This window comes from Hesperophylax consimilis, chromosome 6, assembly GCF_061612785.1.
Source record: "Hesperophylax consimilis isolate HC1 chromosome 6, BYU_Hcon_1.0, whole genome shotgun sequence".
Taxonomy (NCBI): Eukaryota; Metazoa; Arthropoda; class Insecta; order Trichoptera; family Limnephilidae; genus Hesperophylax; species Hesperophylax consimilis.
Window position 1 is genome coordinate 34,550,369 of NC_142841.1, and position 22,564 is coordinate 34,572,932.

At 33.0% G+C, this 22,564-nt stretch overlaps 1 protein-coding gene across 10 annotated transcripts in view; it reads right to left on the reverse strand.

Moving 5' to 3' along the window:
* Positions 1 to 22,564, reverse strand: part of tmod (tropomodulin) — a 181,321-nt gene that overhangs the window by 63,069 nt on the left and 95,688 nt on the right. Inside the window, exon 1 of one of the 10 annotated variants that reach the window (XR_016302281.1) lies at positions 11,790 to 12,245. The exons of the other annotated variants lie outside the window; for them this stretch is intronic. The gene's annotated coding sequence lies outside the window, so the exon portion shown is untranslated. Of the gene's footprint in view, positions 1 to 11,789; positions 12,246 to 22,564 lie in introns of those variants that run through there. 10 annotated transcript variants of the gene reach the window in all.

The window sequence follows — 22,564 nt, forward strand, 5'->3', positions numbered from 1 at the left end:
ATAAATTTATAATACGCCTAATATGAAATATAATACGAAATAAAATACGAAAAACGTGGAAGTTAATGAAATTAGTATTCCGCAATATATGGTTTGTATGTAGGATTCCAATTTAGCTCCAACGATGAAAAGTGCCTTAGAAATCGGACCAACAGTAATTGTGCTGTCAAACACCACATTTAGGTCAAATCAAGGTGAAAGAGGAGATAATATGTTTTTAAATTATAAAAGCTAATCTACGCACGCACTTAAGCCACGCAAATAATAATTGTAAATATTTGTTGATTAAATGAAAATGCCACTCGGTTTTAAAACCGTTAATACTTCAATAATCCACTCCGATTCAATTGAAAAATCAGCCTAAATGTCTAAAGACGGGTTGTTTTGAGAAATTGAAAAATTCTTCAAATTTTAAAGGTAAGTGAAAGATTTTTTTCAAGTTCTGTTATTATTTTAGTTTCGTCAAGCAACTATTCTATAATGATATAATAACAGTAGGTACTTGAATAGTATTTTCACAGAACCCGAAAATGAAGTTGAAATTTGATGAATTGTTCAAATTCTCCGAAAGAACCCGTCCTAATATATATTAATCCATAAACTCTGTCTACCTACAGAAACTATAAATTACAACCAATTGATATAATAATTGAAATGATTAAAACTCTCACATAGAAAACTTGTTGTTTTTTATTTTTTTATATTAGTTAAGGCGATGCCATACGTAGTAATGCAAAATCATGTGTTTTTGGTTTGAAAAATTTGGTCGCCTAGAGATGTTTCAGATACTATAATTTAAATACTGCGAGTAGAATACATCTTGGCCTTTGAAATAATCGAGTATTTTTTAGATAAGTATTTTTATAAGCCCAGAAAAAATAATTTATAGGGCCTATGAAAAGTGCTTTAAAGTTCAAAATCTCCTACTTACGAACCCATTTTCGGTTATGATTTTATTGTATAATGTGTCAAATTAAGTTATTTATAAAATGATCGAAAAAAAAATAAACAGTTATGCCTGAACATCCACAATATAAAATAAAATGCACTTTTTGGCCATGTTTTTTTCTTGCATAAATCAAAACAGCCGGATGGTGTTAGTCGGAAATTTAAACCTTATCGCCATCTACGTAAGGGTTATTATTGATAGCGGCTCAATTTAAAATATTACACGACGTAGTGCATCTCCTTAATTTAATTATAGACAGTCCTGATTTACTGAGCCTAACCACCTTCAACATACCAACTAGAACTACTCGATCAAAAATGCTTTTTAATTGTAACAACAATATCAGAGTCATTTAGATGCTAGCTTGTACCTAGATTGCATGCATTTGGCAATACTTTCGCGGAAATTGTAGATGTTTCCAACGAATATGCTGTAATAACATATCTCAATGATAATAATACTATTCTTCTGGATGGGTTATTGGGTGGTATGTAATTTTAAGAGCAAATCGTACTTTGATTACTTTTCCACAAAATTATTGTGTAAATCACATGTTTGTAAAAGCCCATATGGGCGTACAATGTAAATAAATTAATAATTATTCTTTTTTATAATGCAACAACTCCTTGCCAAAAATATGATAAAAGAATAGTTGCAAGATGATATTATTAGTACTGAATTTGAAATATGAGATCGATAAAAATGGCGTATAATAATTAGATCCCAATGGTCAAATGGCTAAAGACGTTGTCCCGGTAAGACAGACATCCTGGTTTCGATTCCCGGTTGAGACCGTTCTCTTTTTTATTTTTTCTGTGTCTTGTTCTGTTTCATGTTTCGTTTAGATTTATTAGTGTTATCTTCTTCTTCAATAAAATAATTAAAAAACTTGAAAAGGTATATGTATACGTTGAATCACTGTATGAGACTACGAGAGAGTACCTAGTATTATGGAAATTAAATGTATTACATTTTTTTATGTAAATTGATCGACAGCCACTCTTATAAAGTAAACGTGTGTTTGATTAAGATAAATGATAAGTGAATACGCGTGAATAGAGTTACTCACACGCGCAGAAAACTATTGAATGTTCTGATAGAACTGAAAATGTGAATAAATTAAAAATTTAACAATTCTCTCGATATCGCGTTTGTTCGTGTTTTCGTAATATTGTTTTAACCTCTGGCTATCAGCCATCGGTATCTGAAGAAATAGTGCCAGCTTTCCCGATTTCTTGAAAAGCAACATCCATCGTGGCTACCTATGAAATATCTTTTGAACAACGTAATAAGTTGTGTCATGGATAAATCAATATATTGGTCACATATTCAAACATTGCGGAATCAACAGAATAAAACACAATTTGCAATTATAATTGCCAACAATACCTTGAAATTTTTAATAGATTGACGAATCGGAAATCAATTATAGGTTTTTGGGAAAATAGAGTGGTTTTTCTAAAAAACAAAACTGGAGATTATCTACCACTTTCCAGCCCTGGTATAAGTAACAGATGGTTACTCCTACAGGGCTCTCACAACGACTCTGTTTTATTAACGAATGAAGCCACATTTGTGTGGAAAGCATTTAGAACCTCCATTGTCCCTCCATACCAGGAGTCTGTATCATGTATGGGTTAATTAACGTTACAAATAATCCTGATGAGAATTCATAAAAAACAGTAAATTTAACAACCACAAAAAATACAGATGTATTGCAAATGTAACATAAACTTACACTCCGTTGTAATTTAAGAAAGAAATTTTCTTTGAAGATAATACACGGAGAAAACTTGCTGACATGAAATACTGTTAATTTATTAAAAATATGGTCAAATTATTCGTTTTCATGCTAAAAATGGGACTGTAGGTACTGTACGAATAAATTAACCTAACAAAGTATCAGTCAAAAGCAAATGTTTTATGAGGACGGCGAAACACGTGTTCATACAAACACTGATATTGATATTGACATGCGACATATTGGCGCATTCCGTCATGAAATCTATTAGGAAAATAACACGTGTTCTCGATATATTCTGAATTACTAAGATTTTAACAAGAAGTTGGCACGCTATCACTTATTTTACAGGATCTTTTTTCTCCGTGTAGTCACCAATGAATACAGGAATGATGGGGGTAGTATTGATCCAAAACAATTCAAATAAGTCATTATGTATGCTCTATTTCAAACCAGTAAGAACTGAACAGATACAAGTAGATTTCGTGACTTTTTTTCTTCAAAAAAATAGAAAAATACGAAACCTTAAAGTAAAACCCATAAACTTCAGGAGTCATAAAAAAGCAACGCTACTTCAGCTCGTAAAGTCATTTCATTTATCCACTATAAGCTGTAATATCTTATTTTTCTTCGAAAGGTGAACAACAAAATGTGTTAATTCTTGGGCGAAGGCAGGTAGTTACCACTTAGTCCAATAAAAAATTGTATTCTTGATTATTTCCGATAAATCAAAAATTTAAATGTTAAACAGTTGTGATAATTTAATCATTTAAGGCTTTATTTATACTAGCAATGATATTCTCAACATACGTTATTTAATTTCCAGGGGAGTGACACAGTGACGGCCTAAACTTATTTTATGCTATTCCATGCTCTAATAACAGCCTCGAAGCAGGGATCTATGTCACCTAATTATAGAGATAATAATTATTAATCACATGCCAATGAAAATTCAGCAATCAGGCATGTTATAACGTTTTTATTTAATAATAAAGTTGTTTATTTTATTTTGATGTGGTCGATACATCGCCTTTTTGATACCCGACCCAAATGTTTATTTGGAACATGTTTTTATGGTATTGGCGTACAACGCTTTTTTACAATTGCACAGTAAATTTTTAACCTACTTTTAAAAATTGTTCAAAAGAATTTATGCGATCTGGAATGACGTCTTTGCATTCTTTTAATAGAATGCACACTACTACGCCATGTCAAATTTGAAAAATAAATGTAATTTATTTATTTATTTGAAATATGCACAACTTTTCGCGTGGAATATGCACTTCTTTTAAGTGGAAAACTCGGAATAGGATCATCGCTTGTCAGAAATATTATTCGTCATTTAAATAATCAAAAATAGTAATTTCTGTTGAATCCTGTGTACCTCTGGTTCAATGAACTCGAAATTCCTTTGGATTATGTGAAAATTCAGACAAGCCTTAAAGTACCTACCTATAATATAATATTTTTAACATAAAATTATTTTATTGTATAAAACCTTTTTACCAGAAAAAATATTTTAATTCTATGTTTGAAATTCTTATTTTTTTATGGTTAGTCCATCCGCTCACGGATTATTTAAGCTTGTTTAACCATAGAATGAAGAAAAACACTTCAGCTGTCATCTGTCACTACTATATTGCGAAAATATGTCTGCAGAATCAAGTGAATTTTTATTCTTTTCTTGCATAATCAGGAATATGTGTAAATAATACAGGGGAATTTTTCAACCTCAACCACAAATTTTATGTTTTTGTGCTCGGATATATCGTAATCTGACAGCTCTTGAGGCATGGAAAAAACGAAAATTTCTTCAAAACTAACATATCTATGAGCAACTGAAACGCGAAGGCGATTTGCGAGTGATTGGATACTTCGCCGTTGAAAACTGGTTGCGCAGTGTGCGAACCGCCATTGAAATACACTTTGAAATATATTCTTGAGTTGCAAACTGTTTTTTTTTCTTTTGACTAAATCTTGAAAAGTAACATCTGATTTCGTGATTTTTGAAAGGTCTGAACTTGTAACTGCAATTATTAATATCACAATCACAATATCCTGCGATTTTCCACGGTTCTGCGCTAGTAAGGTAATGTTTTTCTTGAGTGCATTTTGTTTAATGCCCATAATTTCCAATTAATATTTTTTCACTTCTTTTCTTTTTTATTTTATAAATTATTATTTTTATTTCTGAATTATGAATGTATTGCATAGCACTACTCCTGCATAATTTCTAAAAATAAATTATTATTTTGCATGCGACCCTAACAAGTCTGTACGGTGTAAAACTAGAGAAACTAAATTGGCACTCGGTTGGGAATGTTGTGAGGTAGATCAAGCAAGGGGCATCATAAAGGGATTAATTAATTTAGTGGAAGACAGAGAAACGAAATGTTCTCATGCTGACGACATCCACTGAGAAATGGAGAAAAATGAGTATGGCTGATTTATTAAAATCCTATTAAAATATTAGTACATTCAGAATATATCGGAACACGTGTTCATGCAGCTGCGCGTTTACTGATAAATATAATGACAAAATGCGACAATATTAGAATGCTGGTGTTTTACTGATACTTTGTTGGGTTGTCAATTGACTCGTTAAAGGCCTGCAGTCCCGTTTATAACAGAAACACGAATAATTTGACCAGGTTTTTAATAAACAATAGTGTGCGAAATCTTATTATGGTTCGTGACTCCGAGTAGGGTGCATTACATAATTTGTAAATCAGACATAAAGTTGTCTTGTTTATTTTGAAATAATAAAAAAACGATAAATTATTAATATGTACTATCGTGTCTAGTACATAACCGCGTAAATAAAAAAAAACTTCTGAAAATAATTTAGTCGATACGATTCGAATCGTGGGTGAAGATATTCATCCAATCAATATTTCAGCACATTAAAATGTGTGAGTCAGTCGAGGACTTTTTCATACACACATTACAGATTACAGCTTCTGTGTAAAAGTATAGAACATAGAAAAAGAGACTAGTGGGAGGCAATTAGTTCTAGTCACAAGAACAACTATTACTAGGAAATGATGTCACTAAGATGCTGACAAACTTATCGGATGTTTAAGTGCCTTATAACAAATAGTGCATTTGTTTGGTTAGGTTAGGTTAGGTTAATTATAGTGGCATACGGAGAGAAATCTATTTTTGCTCTCAATAAATTAAGAGTCATAAAAACATAAATTTAATGACGATACAAATAATTTTCGTTGTAATGCTTAAGTATTCGGATTTTCATGAACACATGTTCCGACATCATGATAATATATTCGCATTTTACCAAAGTTTATAAGGAAACTTGTTAATTCATTCGTAAGGCTTGCCGTTTTTAACCGGAATAACTCGAAGAGATTCTTAATAAATAAGCAATAGTCACTTTTATCCGTGCGGTTGATCAACTGCACACCTGTTCTAATAGATGAAAAGTAATAACAGTAATGAAAGCTTTTTTGTGATAAAAACGAACCGAGAAACCTTAAAATGACTTTTTTTTTTTTTTTTTTTTTTTTTTTTTTTTTATTTTATTTATTTGCAAAAACAGTACAAAAACCAATACATTGCAAAAGCGGTAAACAAATTATTGAAGAAAATTTTATACATAAGTATACAGTTAAAACATATGCAAAAGCGGTAAACAAAATATGGAAAAAAAATTATACATAAGTATACAGTTAAAACAAATACAATATTTCGCGCTTAAAGTCGTTGTAGGACATATGGAAAATATCCAAGTTAGCTGGAAGGGAGTTAATTAACCTAGTGAGTCTTCCCAGGGGCATCACCATTGGTAAGTTAGTTCTGGACCTGGGAAGAATTAAAAGCCTGTGTTGGCGGCCTCTCGTGAAATTATCCGGGACATAAAGTCCTATTTTTGACAGAATGTCTGGAATTGATACTAAACCATTCAGAAGCTTGTAAGCCATCATCAATAATGCGACTTCCCGTCTGGAACTAAGGCTGCAGATATTCAGCATTCCCGAGATAAATGCTGTTGGAAACAGCCATGGGTAAAAACCAAACTCTCTCATATAGAGGTATCGTAAAAATTTCTTTTGAATTTTCTCGACCATTAGTACATAGACAGTGTCCTCTGGCCCCCATACCTGAGATCCACTCTCGAGAATGCTACGCACTAAGCTAAAGTAAAGCAGCCTAATGACTGCAAGGTTTGTCAGTTCCTTTGAATTGTGTATGACAAAACCTAACATTCTTGTAGCTGATTTACAGATCTTTTCAATGTGAGCGTGAAATGTTAAGCGAGCGTCATACACAATTCCTAAGTCCTTATAAGTCACCGTATGCTTTAGTGATGTATCTTTCATTTTGTAATTAAAATATACGATCTTTTGTGACCTCGTAAAACACATAACTGAGCATTTTTGGAAGTTGAAACCGAGTTTGCTGTCAATACTCCAGTCAATAATTGCATTTATATCTTCCTGGAGCTTTTTACAGTCTTCTAATGATCTTATTCTTAAGAACAGTTTAATATCATCTGCAAAAAGTAAAAAACGGACGAATTTGATTTTTCCCCGAATATTATTTATAAAAATTAGAAACAATAAGGGTCCTAAATTGGAACCCTGCGGCACACCAGAGTTTGTAGGATACGCGTTAGAGTTAAAACCACCATAGGAAACGAATTGTTCCCTTTCTTTTAAATAGTTAGCAAAGAGTTTAATTAAGTTTTCGGAAAAACCAATTTCTTCAAGCCTACTTAAGAGCACTAAGTGATCAACCTTATCGAAAGCTTTCGCAAAGTCATGGTATGACGTGTCAACTTGCTCATTATTATCGAGCGCTCTCGCCACGTAATCAGTATATGCCATCAAGTTTGTAGTGGTTGATCGGCCACGTCGAAATCCGTGTTGTTGTTCGATCAAGAATGGTTCAACCTTGGCATATACATATTTATGAATAATTATTTCGAATAACTTGGCAGGTGCGGAAAGAATTGCTATAGGATTTTATTTCTCTCTGAGACGGGCTATCAAAACCTCCAGTCGAGAAGGGGTGGGGCTCTTGAAGTAACATCATATAAAATAATGCATAATTTTATAGATATTTCATACCTGTGGACTGCTACAGGTTGTTTGTACCAAACAACTACTACCAGGGGCGACACCACGTTCTGGTATGCATTCCACGTGGCATAACAGACGTGTTGACTCATCACAACGTGACACGTTAACCCAAAATAATCATTCGTAATCATTTTCTGTTAAAACATTATATTATAGGTAGGTACTTTATCGCTTTTCTGAATTCGCTCAAAAAAACAGTTCCATTTTCGAAATTGACACATAAATTTAAAGCAAATCCGAGTTCCAATTAATGTTTATTGAATCGTACAAAGACACAACCGAAGTTAGTATTTTTTTTATTAACTCCACGCGGGAGAGGTCCTGAGGAGAATCATTTTTTTCCTAGGCCTATGGGGATGATGTGTTTAGGGTCTTTTAGAGGAAAGGAGGGAGTGAACCTGAGCTGTAAGAGACTAATGTTATAGGAAGGACGAAACGCAAATAATTCCACAGCCAAGCTATTGATTACAAGAACGAATCGTCATTGTTCTCATTTGACCAAGAATGTCAACCTTCTATCAAGGGCGTAACTATAGGGTTTTCCAATAAGAGGTGTTATTTTGATATTCAATCGTAAGATATCAATGGTTTCGTTGCTTGTGTGGCACGTAGCGCCGTCTTGTTGAAAGTAAACGTGGTCCAGATCAATTCCGGCCATAAAAAATCATTAATCATCTCTCGATAGCGCAATCCATTCACCGTAACTGTTGCTCCAGCCTCACTTTCGAAAAAGTAAGGTCCAATGACTCCGCCGGACCATAAACCGCACCAAACAGTCACACGTTGAGGATAAAGAGGCTTTTCAACAATAACTCTTGGGTTTTCCGAGCCCCAAATGCGACAATTTTGCTTGTTGACGAAGCCACCGAGGTGGAAAGGGGCCTCATCACTCAAGTGAATTTTAATAATTTCAATGCGTTGTTGAAGCGTTTATCGTTCCATTTTTACTAATGGCGTAGTTTCTACTTGTCAAATGTCAAAAAATGACAGCTTTAAAAGTAACATCTACCGAGATAGCGAGCTATTCAAAATAACACCTCTTATTGGAAAATCCTGTATAACATTCACATGGGGGGGAAATGGGAGAGGTTCTATCCTGGTGGGGGGCTCAATCTTTGGGAGGGGGGGGGGGGGCAAAGGAGAAAGGATGGCAGTTGGAAAAATTTTTTGGACCCCTACTAACAACAACGTATTATTTGCATTTCATTGATCAAACGGGTGGTGCAAAAATATGGTTGCGTTTTCTAGGAAATTAATTAACGAGAACAATTTTTTTTACGCAATACTGAGGTTCATGGGAGAGGAGGGGATGAACCCCCTAAGCCTCCCCTTATATACGGCCTTGCCATCTATAGTAATAATTTTTTTATAACCAAGATACATTATATTAATTGTTGCATACTTTTAGTAAATATTATATACGCTTCTTCAAATGGAACTTATTTTTGATTTGTTAAGTTTTTTTAAATGAATATATTACGAAAACATAAAACACTTTTTTATAATTTTTCTATTAGCGTGAAATGGTGTAAATGAATCGGGCAGTTTGAACTGACAGTGAAAAACTGGACGCAAATGTTTTCGCGAAAAACACAAAAATCATGAATGTATTTTAGTGTGTATTCTGTATTTTAGTGTTGGATGTATTGATGTCGACAGGTGTAAGACACACAATCGAGTCTCCTTGTCTTGTCCATATAACAGATGAGTATTGTTATATTTCAGCTTAGAGAGACGCCTACTCCGTGTGACGAATTGAAGCATTTGATGTATATATTTTAGGATAATCGAAAAACTACTCCATATTAACAATAAAACAGAATCTGTCCATCAAACAAGTAAGAATAACTCTGAAACTATGAATTCTGGCATCTTGAAATTGTACTTGCACAGCTCGTTTTGTGTAAATTTTCTAGGTTAGCGCAACTATTTTCAGGCCGCAAAGTTATTCAAATCATGAGGTATGGATGTTTGAAGAATCCTTAACTTTAAAAAATAAGACAAGACGCCATATAGTTAGTTCCATATTTTTCTATAGAATTGCTAAAAAATGATTATGCCAGAGTGTTTAAATCTCTCCAGGTAATAAATACTACTCGTAATAAATGAATGTGCAATGATTAATCTTCTTCCAAAATACAATTAAAGTAATCAAAAGTCATGAAAACGTTTTAAAAATAGAACAAAGTTTTATTCAGAACGAAATATCAATTTATTCTTTTTTTTCTGGAACTGCGTGTCAAAGATATTAAACTGTCCTTGGGATCTCTGTCAATCCTCGGTCCCCTAAGTCGAGTGATAATTACAAATATAAGATTTGACTTTGTCTACCGAAGTTCGTACAAAACCAGGTTTCCTTCATGTGGATATTATTTAATACTCGGCGGAAAGTCCGAAGTTTATCTTGGGAAGATTAATACCGAATCGAAATGAGTTTTATAGCTGTTGTTTTACTATTCCCGAAGGTAAGTACCCTCACTATAAATTTTGTATTTAAAAACTATTTTTAAATAATATTTTCTAAAATCAGACCAGAAATCTCACAATTTTCGTAAACAATTTGTGAACCAAGATGCACTGTGTTTTCGTAGAGTAATTCGAGTAAACAAAGCATATCTTTTAAGATATTTAAGCTGGGAGTATTCAAGCTGGGAGTATTCAAGCTGGGAGTATTCAAGCTGGGAATTGTCGACATGATTCAAATAATTCAACGAAATTAGCACCTATGTGCTGAATTTAAAGACAATATAAAAGACCAATTCGATTTCAGATTGAAACCCGCTTGCTGTGATTTCAAACGCCAACACAATGAAAACAAACAAATCTTCATCTGTCATTATATGACAGATTTTATAAACTCCGTTCTGTATAAAATTGTCCATTTTGTATGGAATGAATGAGGAAGTATTCGTTGTTCGGACATTTGAATTATTGTTTCAGGATTTCCTAAGATTTAGGTCGCAATAAAAGCAAATGTTCGCTTCGCAATACAAACATTATTTTCCGCAATGTATTTTAATTTATCGTTTGATATTTCTATGGACTAGTAAATAGTTCATTTCGAGGCAGTACATATTATTTAATTAAAAATCTGTTTATGATTTAGCAAAACAGAAAAGATACTTTCAGACTTTGACAAAAAATCTTGGCCTTTTATCAAATCTCCAACTTATCACTGAGAGCTATAAAAATTCCGAGACGGAAAATCATAGTTTGTCAAACTTATTTTAGCGTTCATTAGATCAATCAACGTTTTAATAACCTAACACAGTATCGCCATTCTTATTCGCTGCGTACTTAATCCATATCCTCCAACCTAAGTAACTAAACTAAAACTAATAACTAATAATTCTTCCTTCGTCAGAAAAGAACCTTCTTTAGAACATCAATTGTGAAGAAGAAAAGGTTCTGCTGCAACCGACAAACAGTTAATTAGAGTATCAGTTAAGAATAAATTAGTCTAACTCAGGTAAACCATAACGTAAGCTTTGATCATTAAATTGATGGTCATTTGTTGTATTTAGCATCAAACAATCGATTAATGAAATTCTATTGGTATTCAAAATATGTCTATTTCAGTGTTTCAAGTATATGTTAGTCACTCTTTTCTTTAAGATTTTCATGAAACTGTGCTCATATTTCCTGTGTTCTAAATATTGGGAACATGCAGCCGCTCCTTTGTTAAATTCAGGCTCAGAGTCACCAATATTATTTTCGGATTGTATGGCGGATATCGCCGATTATTCAAAAAAGTGAACACAATGTATTTCAAGTGAGAGAGTGGGATTATGATATATGAAAACTGATATTATTTAATGCAAAAGGACGGAAAATACTTGACTGAAGTTAATCACCACCCATGTTGGTAAGAGTCATCCATTACTTTAATTAGATGTGCGTTAATTAATTTGATTTATGTTTCCCTTTCTTCGTATTTGTATCATGAATTAGCAATGATTGTGACTATTGAAGGATCATCGTGTTGATATTTTGTTCTCACCGTCTTCCTCGAGGAACTCCATGATCCAAAAAACTCCGTCATTGTGATAAAGCACTTCTTCAACCCTTGAGAGAACAATGATAATATCACTGATGAACTAAGGATGTAACACGTCCTTCTGCCTTCACGCCCGGAGGAACTTCACTAACACCAACTGAGAACTCAGATCCAGCCGGCTTCTCGATTTCATTTTTCGAAAATTATCAGATCAAAATAAACTGATCCAGTTCACACCGCGATAGAGAAATGGACTGTTCCACTAGCGACAGAAAAACTATTCCGCATTAATTGCACTGGATCAATGTTAATCGATCGGGTTTGTATCACTGATCTGATGTGTTGGGATGCTGTGCACTCTGGAGACACTTCTCACGAATGTCCGCAATACACCGGGAGACTATTTCCAACTGTTTCGCTCTTAGGCCGACCAATCACTGAGAGGTCTTCTCTTCGGAGAGTCCCACTGCCGCTAGCCGCTCTCTTCCACACCGAAATACACAGGAATATGTTTTATAAAGAGTCGACTTTGTCTATACGTCTTATAAAGCTAGCTTTATGGAAGCTCGCCGGAGCTATGGAAAGATACTAGTTCAATAACGCATAAACATTCGCTTTGAATTACGGCGCCGTTACGCGGGCAAGGTTTTCCGCGCTTTATTCGGGAAGTGGGTCGGGTTGAACCTAAGAACGCAACTACTGAAAACGTCACCATTTTAATTTTATACTTATTATTTGTGTGCCAATTACGGAAAATCTCAAAATGCGCGGGAATACGACGTCAAGGAGCCAAACGGTAGAAGGACTTTTCCAAAAATATCTAGAAATGAAAGACAAAGTTTCTAAAAACTAGATTAGATTTAGTTACGTTGAAATGCTTTCTCATATTAATTTTAAGTAATCGTGAGAAAAGCAACTTATTATTATTTATTTATTAATTACGCTAAATAACCAACACTTATCTAACCCACATAAGTTTTCGGTGAAACATTACCACCGTGAAAAAAACTACAGCCGTAAAAATAATTAAATAAATAAAAGTTTTTCAAAAAGTGATTATATCGTTAATTCTGAATTTGAAACATGATATCGACAAATATGACGTTTAATAAAAAGGTCTCAAATGATCGAGTGGTTTAAGACGAGTTCCTGTAAGACAAGAGATCGTGAGTTGGATTCCTAGTTGTGAATGTTTTCTTTTTATTTTTCTGTCATGTTCTGTTTAATGTTTTTTTTAGATTTATTAGTATTATTATATTCTTCAATGTTATTTGGTTCTATCTCTTAATTTTGGCAACTGGCATCGTATTTCCTATAAAATTTCAAAATTTTACAATTTTCTTAGCGAATCGGATTAAACGGATTTTCCACATTCCGCGTAGTTTTCAACCTGAGGGTAATGTTAGTTTGTTATAGAAGAATATTATCGCGGGTTGATCCCAATCTGCTGGAGCTTTATAATTAAACCGAGAGAGAGCTTCATGTGAGACGCATCCGCGGGTAATACAGGCGTATGTGTATAAAGCTCACATATTATAAATCAACGAGGAGGATTTACCGAAAAGATGAAATAAAGAAACCAAAATGAGGAAACAACGTCTGATTTTTTTCCTAAACCATCTAAAACCCTTGATTTTTTACCAAGGTCCAATACTATAATTATTACTCATAATTTTCTCCTGATATTCAAATGAATGTTCCTATGTAGGTACCTACCATTCGATGGTTTCAATTTTGGTAGCTTTCAACTGGCAGTATAAAGTCAATACCTACACGTATAAAAATGATAAGTATTGCTAATTTATTAAGAATCTTTTCAAATTATTCGTAATCAAGTTAAAAATGAGATTACAGGCCCTTTACGGATGAATTGACAGGTTTCCTAATAAACTTTTAGTAAAATACGTAATTAATTTTCACAATGTAGGAACATGTGTTCATAAACATCTTAATAATTCCGCGATTCGTCAATGTATATTATCAAAGCAAATGAACACGTGTTCCGATATATAAGGAATTAACAAAAAGTTTATCAGGAGATGGCCTGCAATCTCGTTTTTAACCGGATTATCAATAATTTGTAGAGATTTTTAATAAATTAGCATTAATCATTTTTCTCTGTGTACGATTTATTAAAAAAGATTTTTTCTTTCCATGAAGCATTTTCATATTGTGGTTCTAGGATTTAAAAAAATGCAATTGAATAATTCTGTAGCTTGGTTCCAAAAGGTCAAACGTCAGTTTTGTGTGATTTCACCTCAAAATTGGGTTATCTTTCGAAATCTAAACAATCTTTTGATTTCGGGAAAGGATTTTTCGATTTTCAGATTGCATGCAAAATTGATTTTCTTAAAATTAAAATTTTCTAAAAAGTGCGAATTCTGCTTAGGACGTATAGTAATCCTAGTGTAATTTGAAAAAAAAATTGGCCCTATTAGAAATAAGCAACAAAAATAATTAGAGAAATCGATGCTTTGAAAAACTACGATGACATGATCATTGGAGAATATATTGTCCCGGAAAGCTCCATAAATAACCTTACCGAAGCTTCAATTAATTATTTTGTATCAAATAATTGTAATTATTTGGGATCAATTTAAAACATCGTTTATATTCTCTGGGATGTAACACATTATTTTGATTATTAGGGATGAATGTAACAAGTAATTGTAATTTAGGATCAATACAATAAATCATTTTATTTATTTGGGACCAATTAACACATCATTGAGGACTTCTTTAAGCATATATGTAACAAATCAAAAGAAACCTTCGCGATCAATCTAATGCTTCATTTTAATTATGTGAGCCTGGACGCAGACCCGTAAAATCACGGGATATTAATATTAAATTCTGAAAAATAAATTTTCTGTTAACTTATTATATTACAGGTAGGTACCTACTTTATCGTTCCAATTTTGAAATTACACTTAAATTCAAAGCAAATTTGAGTTCATTTAACGTGAATTTCACCCAGTATATGCACATTACATATAGTACGTTTGTTATACGTTAGTATGTTTGATAATGTATGTAACTCTTTCTTAACTATATCTTTCTTCTTTAGAAAAACGTAGGAAGGACTATGAACTCATTTGCATTTTCAAAATTATTAACTGTATGATTAACTCACATACTTGTTGCAACACATCTCTTTCAATATCACTTCCCGTAGACTCAGAAATAATGATTTGCTTTTCCTAAATCAACACTCCACAAATTATGGATTCTATTTACTAATGTCCAGAATGGCAAGACTTGTTAACTCAAATCGGGACCTTGAATTTTTTAGTCTTAACGATTTTTTTCAATCATTACGCAAGTAATATTTTGTATTGAGTGGCAGAAGACGTGAACTACATCAAAACCCTGTTCCTGTCTTAACTTGACATTATCTTTGCTGTTTTTGTGCCCTATTTATGTAATAGCTGTTTTTTTAAATTATCCTGTATTGTAACATTTCTCATTGCATTGACTTCGTGTAATATGTAATGTATTGTATTTGGACTTGGTCCGTCAGTAAATAAATAAATAAAGTATTAAAATTAATGAAGAAGTAACAAAAATAATAACCTGATATGCAGTTATCTCATTATTATAAGCATTGCTGAAATGTTTAATACGTGTAGGCATATTGAAAACATCAGCTAACATTGCATCAGAATTACCAGTGATGTGTAATCTACTTATTACATAATTGTAGCCTGAAACCGTAGTATGATTGTTGCATTAATAATTACAAGGCAACATTGGTCTAATGGTAGGAACATGAAAGTAAATCAACATTGATATATCAGGACAGATCAAAAAAATTTCTTCCGTCACTTGACACTTTCAACAATTTCAATGAATATCTAATATTGATATTGGGCCGGCCGGCATAGTCCAGTGGTAACGCATTGGACTGCCATTCCGAAGGTCGCGGGTTCGAACCCGGCGTGCGCAAATAAATTTTATTTGATTAATTTGTGTTATTTCACAATTAATTAATTAAAATAATATATAGTATATTTGCGGCACGTTCCAGAGTGGAAGATACTACCAGTATCGCCCTGGTGTAAGACCACCATTCAGAATTGAAACGTTGCTCCAAATGGCTTTAGACGTGTTTAGTGACTAGATCTGAATAGCCAGGTACTTCCCCACCTTCCTCTTTCCCTTCCCCACTTACCTTCAGCCTCACAACATCCCCCAATTGGGGATGCCATAGTCTCACTGGCTCCAGACGGGAGCAATTGGGACTCTTGTGAGGTATTTACTATAAAAAAAAAAAAAATTGTGGATTATAGTAATAACTCAATGGAATCCTTTAAGATTGATGTAACACATCATTGTAATTCTTTCAGCGTCGGTATAATGTAAAAAGAATAGGATGGTATCTATGTCTCTATCGGTACAGAAATACGTGGTTGTTTAGCGTCTGGCCACGTGAGCGTCTCAGCCGGACTCCGGAGCGGAGCGGTGCGGTGACGGGACACATTCATCAGGAGACTTTTTATTACGGGACAGAAGCGTAATGCCGTCGGCTGCACCAACCCATTATTCAAAGTCAACCAGCATTCGGAACGGCACGGTTATATGAGTATAGGTATATAGGAAAAGCATTAGATATCCACACTTTACATTTTTTTTAAATGTGTGTACATTTACGATGGATGGGTTGTTTTTGGGGGAGAATGAATAGAGTTATTTTTAAACATATAAAATATATAGCCGATGAGACTGTGAGTCTGGAGTCAGTGAAACCATGGCATCTAAACTGCCAACAGACGGTTGGGAGCAACCTAAGTGAAAAACTGAGTGAAAGTACGACTGTCCTTACACGGAGAAAACTACCATTGCTAATTTATTAAAAATCTGTTGAAATTATTGGCAATTCCGGATAAATACGGGATTTCAGGCTTTACGAATGAATTAACAGGTTTCCTGATAAACTTTATATAAATTATAAAGACGAATCGATAAAAACATTCTTAAATTATTTAACACGTAATCAATAATTTTCTAAAAGTTTAACCGGAAACCTATTAATTCATTCGTCAGCTCTGCAATCCCGTTTTTCACGGAATTTACCAACAATTTGAAGAGATTCTTAATAAATAAGCAATCGTAATTTTTTTCAGTGAATTTTTATCTTTCTGTAAAGTAGTTGATTTTAGTTTAACCCCCCGCATACCCAATTTCTACCGATTTATAAGAAGTATCTCGTTGACTCTTTAAGTTTTTAAGTTTAAAAAAATACATGTTATTTTTTAAGATAATATCTACTCGTATACATTTGTTACGTTAAAAATATGAAATTCCTTCCATAGAAAAAATCGTAAAGTAAACTGTTTTGTTCTGTTATTTAATATGTTATAAGCATAAAAAATTCACAGTGTATCTTTAAATGAAACTAAAACATTTTTCGTGAGATTTTTGTTCTCTTTCAAATGAGCTTATTTTAGTTCAATTATTATCGTTCTTTTAATATTAGCGCGCTCCCTCTGATATTAGTATTTACATATCCCCCTTTCAAATCATCTTAAACGCTTACTACGGGGCCAATTGTTTCTATAACATTCTTTAGAACAGTTGATTTTTTTAATTTAGGCATTAACTGTGCAAAAATTTCTAGACATTTAAAGATTTTTTTTAATGTACCTAAAAATACTTATTTAAAAACGTATATTTTTTAACATTTTGACTTATCAGAGGTAAATAAATCCACAAAGAAGAAATCCATAATTTCTTTTATTTTGGCTATACACTACACAAGTATATTTACAAAGTGATTACGGAAATTAATAAATAAATGAATACACTTCTAAAATATTTATTAAAAATTTCGCTACCTGTTTCGACACACCGGTATCATTTACTAACATTTTTAAAAGCAACTTACTTTTAATGATACGGATGTGTTGAACCGGTAGCGTGGTATTTCGCTAAGTACCGAAGATATAAGCCGTTAAAATGTTGATATTTGGCTGAAAATGCGCCGTGATCATGCGGCTGTCATCTGTCATACAAAGAAATGATATTCCGCGGCAGTTCCCCGATTGATCTGACCCCCTCTCCTAAGAAGATAATAGCGAAGTGTGACGTCTCAACACATAATCTGCATAGGCCACTCTCAAAAAGTGTTTATGCTTATAGCGTAATGTGTCATGCGTAATGCTTTATGAATTGTTCTGAATCGTCTCTCGTGACGTCACACGAGAAGTTCACTTTGAATGCTAGTATTTTAGTCATTTTTTGAGAGATCGAAAAAATATTTTACTGCCGTTAAATAAATCTTTAACTAAAATATATTTCCATAAACAAAGGGAGGCAACCTCATTCTGACGAGCTGAGATAGTCTAAGCGTGCAGCGGTTTAAACAATTTTTTGTTTGGTATTTTATAACCTACATTACATAACCATTAATATATTTATTCTCGTTAAACAAATACATGCAGTGAAATCAGCAGTACTCTTGGGTACCTGCATTATATAATTCTACCATGAAAATAAATCGTCCAATTCAAATAAGAAATGTTTCTGGTACCTCGTATAAATAAAGATTCAAGCAATAAAAACTTTTATTCCGATTTGTAAAGTAAATATTTCATGTGCATTTTCTATCATTTCAAATTAGAAAAGCAATAAAATTACCAACTATTAAGTAAATATTCTAATAAATTTTGTTTTCTAAGCCTCGCCCACGCGACTGAAAAATTACCGGAATAATGCTTTTGTAAGCCTAGGGCTATACAAACAAATAAATCGTTTTCTCTTTTTTGTCACACGTGAAAAAAACATAATTTTTGAGCAATCGACTACTTTTAAATTTCTTTTTAGTGGAGAAATGAGTAATATTTTGTTTCTGACATTTGATTTCAGCTGTTAAGTTTTTAGATCATAAATCACTAGGTTATTTAATAAACATAATATTTTACAGCGTATACACTGTGTATACAATTAAGCTTTCTTGGATTTAGTCACATTTTCAGCGGAATTAGTGTGGAATTTTGAATAAACATGAAAGGGTAAGTTAATTCCACAATCACTGACATAGCATTAAGGTTAAACATAACGTTCGATATAATATATCCGTTCATAGATGGCGTTAGTTTATTTATTTTATAAAAATACACTTTTTGCATGTTATGCTTTAAAATATTAATACGAATTATTTGTTTGCGCCCGTACATACGCAATATGAATAGGAATAAATAGTTTTAAGTGTGTAAAAACTCAATTCTTTTAAAAAAAGCACCCGAACACAATATCATAATAATAATTTTCAATCAAATAGTGTATTTTTGAAAGAATTGAGTTTTTGTAAGAAAAAAAACTATTCATTTATATTCATATGCGTATGTACGGGCCAAACAAATCTGTGTTTTTAAAAAATGATTAAATTAGCGCCATCTTTGAAAGCGTAGATTATAACGTACGTTACTTTTACCCTTAATGAAGGAGAAGTAATCCCAATAATAGGGTTATGAACATCATTACCCAACCATCAAAAATGACAGGGGAACAAATTGAGAATAGCTTCTATTTATTTCACGCCTATTAAGGCTTTTACATACATATGTATATATAAAAAATATTTACGAAATTATACATGAAAATAGTGCAGGCGACTATTTAAAACAATTGCAGAAAAATAACCATCAAGTCAAAATATCACTGAACTTGATCTACCCAGCATTCAGGCACAAAACATAATAAATTCAATATCTTTTTTTCTGTTTCAGTTGACAAAATTATTATGTGTTAGTCAAATCAAATTAAATACCTTTATTGAAATATTCCACTATATATATATATATATATCCAATAATTTTGTCAATATATATATCACATCTTAAACCTACGCATACCCAATTTCTACTGTTTCAACTGTCCCAATTAATAACAAGTTTTTCGTTAACTGTTTAAGTTTTTAAGGCGATGCCATACGTAGTAATGCAAAATCATGTGTTTTTGGTTTGAAAATATGGTCGCCTAGAAATGTTTCAGATGCTTTAATTAAATACTGCGAGTAGAATACATCTTAGCCTTTGAAATAATCGAGTATTTTTTAGATAAGTCTTTTTATAAGCCCAGAAAAAAATAATGTAAAGGCCCATAAAAACTGCTTTAAAGTTCAAAATCTCCTACTTACGAACCCATTTTCTTTTATGATTTTATTGTATAATGTGGCAAATTAATTTATTTATAAAATTATCAAAAAAAATTAAATATTTATGCCTAAACATCCACAAAATAAAATAAAAGGCACTTTTTGGCCATGTTTTCTTCTTGCATATATCAAAACAGGTGAATGGTGTTAAGCGGGAATTTAAACCTTATCGCCATCTAACGTAAGGGTTGTTATTTAAATTTAAAATATTACACGACGTAGTGCATCGCCTTAAGGTCCCAAAAAAAAGTTTTGTTTTAAGATAATTGCCGAAACGTTAACTATATGAAATTCCATCGATAGAAAAAATTCGCAAAGTAAGCTCCGAAAATGATTTAAAACACGTGTTGTTCCGTTATTTATATGTTATAGACACGAAAAATTCACAGTGTATCTTTAAATTCAATTTAAGCATTTATCGGGAGATTTTTGCTCTATTTCCAACCAGTCGTGTTTTATTAAATATTTTCACCATTTTTGCGCATTTGCGTTTTCAATATCAGCGAGCTCCCTCTAACATTCGTATTTACATATCTCCCCTTCAAAACAACTTTGAACGCTTACTACGAGGCCTTATAATCCTATAAACATGTATTTTTTTCCGTTCAAAAGCATTTTAAACACTGCGATTATAGACCCGCAATATTAATAAATCCTGATGATACTGCAACAGCAAAATCAACGTTAGAATCGCGCGGCGCACAATATGCATGGTAAATGATCTAATATTCTAGTCCATGAGGGATTATTTTTGTAATACGTTGCGACAGGCGGGGCAGGGAGGATTGATCTGTTCGCAAATCTAGATCACCTTATCTAATATAATCCACTACGAGAGATATTTCATCACATTTCAGGTCGATGGAGAATCTATCTTGAGTCGGGAACTGTCAAAATTAAAAAAATATATATTGTAAGGTACGCGCAAACCAATAAATTTTATAAAAATTAGAGGTTGTAGGAACGTATTTATTTATGCGGGTCTTGAAGATGACCGGATCATATGAAGGAGGAACGGAAAACTGCAAACTGGTGTTTGGTGAGGGCTGAGCGTCGAGTTTCGAGCACGTGCACCCGTGCACAGGTGATCAAAGCTGCTAGCTCCTTAGGGCAGGCTTCATTAAAATACCTGCAGAACACACGCAGCATTCCTATATTGAGTCTGTGTATTAGAGATGGCAATCGGTCGGTTAACAATGGATTGTCAATCAGACGGATGTCCTACTATTTTTTAATATATTTTTTAAGAAATGCAAATCTTCCCGGCTTACGAATAGCCTGATCATATTTGAAAAAACTACTACCGTAATTGAACCCACGACACGATGCGCTAGTCAAGTGGGTTTACTAGTGAACTGACGTACAGAATGATGTTGAAATGCAAATCTTCCCAGATTACGAATAGCCTGAAAATATTTGGAAAAAAACTACTACCGTAATTGAACCCACGACACGATGCGCTAGTCAAGTGGGTTTACCAGTGAACTGACGTACAGAATGATGTTGAATCACAGTTTCATTTGATAGCGCCCTGGGTTGGAAAAGAAAAGCAGAGGGGTCGCTATTAGATGAGATGAATTGATGATTTGAAGATAAATACAGGCTTTGAATCGTTACAACCGTCAAGGCCATCTTATAGTCTTTTTTTATCAATATTTTAAATATAAAACGTAATGAACATGCAACGTTTCCACATAATACAATGACACGAAGTTAAAAACCATGTCCACCATCTTAAACTGTACGAAAATGGGTAGGTATCGATATTAATTATACAAACTGGACGAAAAAAGCTTCAAACTAGATGGAAACAGTCGATCGACAAGAATGGAACTCTTCAAGGTACCTGTGATGTATGTAGACGAGTGTATAAAAATATTTGTGCAATTTTATTACAATATTTTGCAGTATAATACCAACAATCTTAAAGTTATTATTACAAGTGACTTTAATCTGCTTTATTTTGATGTTGGATTTCGTAAATAAATAACCTTTGATGCTCTTTTGAAACCATGTTTTTATCGATATATTTTTTTAGAGGATTCATATAGAACAAGAATAGAAATATTATTATTTCCAAGGTGGTTATTTTAGTAAAAAATAGTGATTGTTTGACTTGAAAATAATAATTAATAGCTGTACCCCGCCAAACCGTTGCTCTGGCTCAGTCTCTGTGTGCAAATAGAGAAACAATAGCGTGTGTTGATTTTACGTCCAACATATAGCGCTGTTTAAAAAAAACATGTTTTTGCCTTTCACAGGTGACATCTATATAATATAGGTATATGAACACGTGTATTCGAATTTAAAATTGTGTCAAAATGTCGAGGCAATTGGTGAAGAACTTTTGGAGATTTGAGATTTTGAACAAACAAACATTAACATTTTTATTTATATAGATTTATATAGACTAGCGCAGACCCGTGAAATATCACGGGATAGTCGGTGTTTGGAGCTTTGGACGTCAAACTGGACCACGAAGATAAAAAAAGTGGAACCCATTTTTTCGCTTCATGCATCATCTAAATATAATACATCAATGGGGATGATGGCGATTGCCTGAATTCCCATTGATGTGTTAGAACGGCATATAACGGCTTCACGAGAACGGGTATTTTTTTCG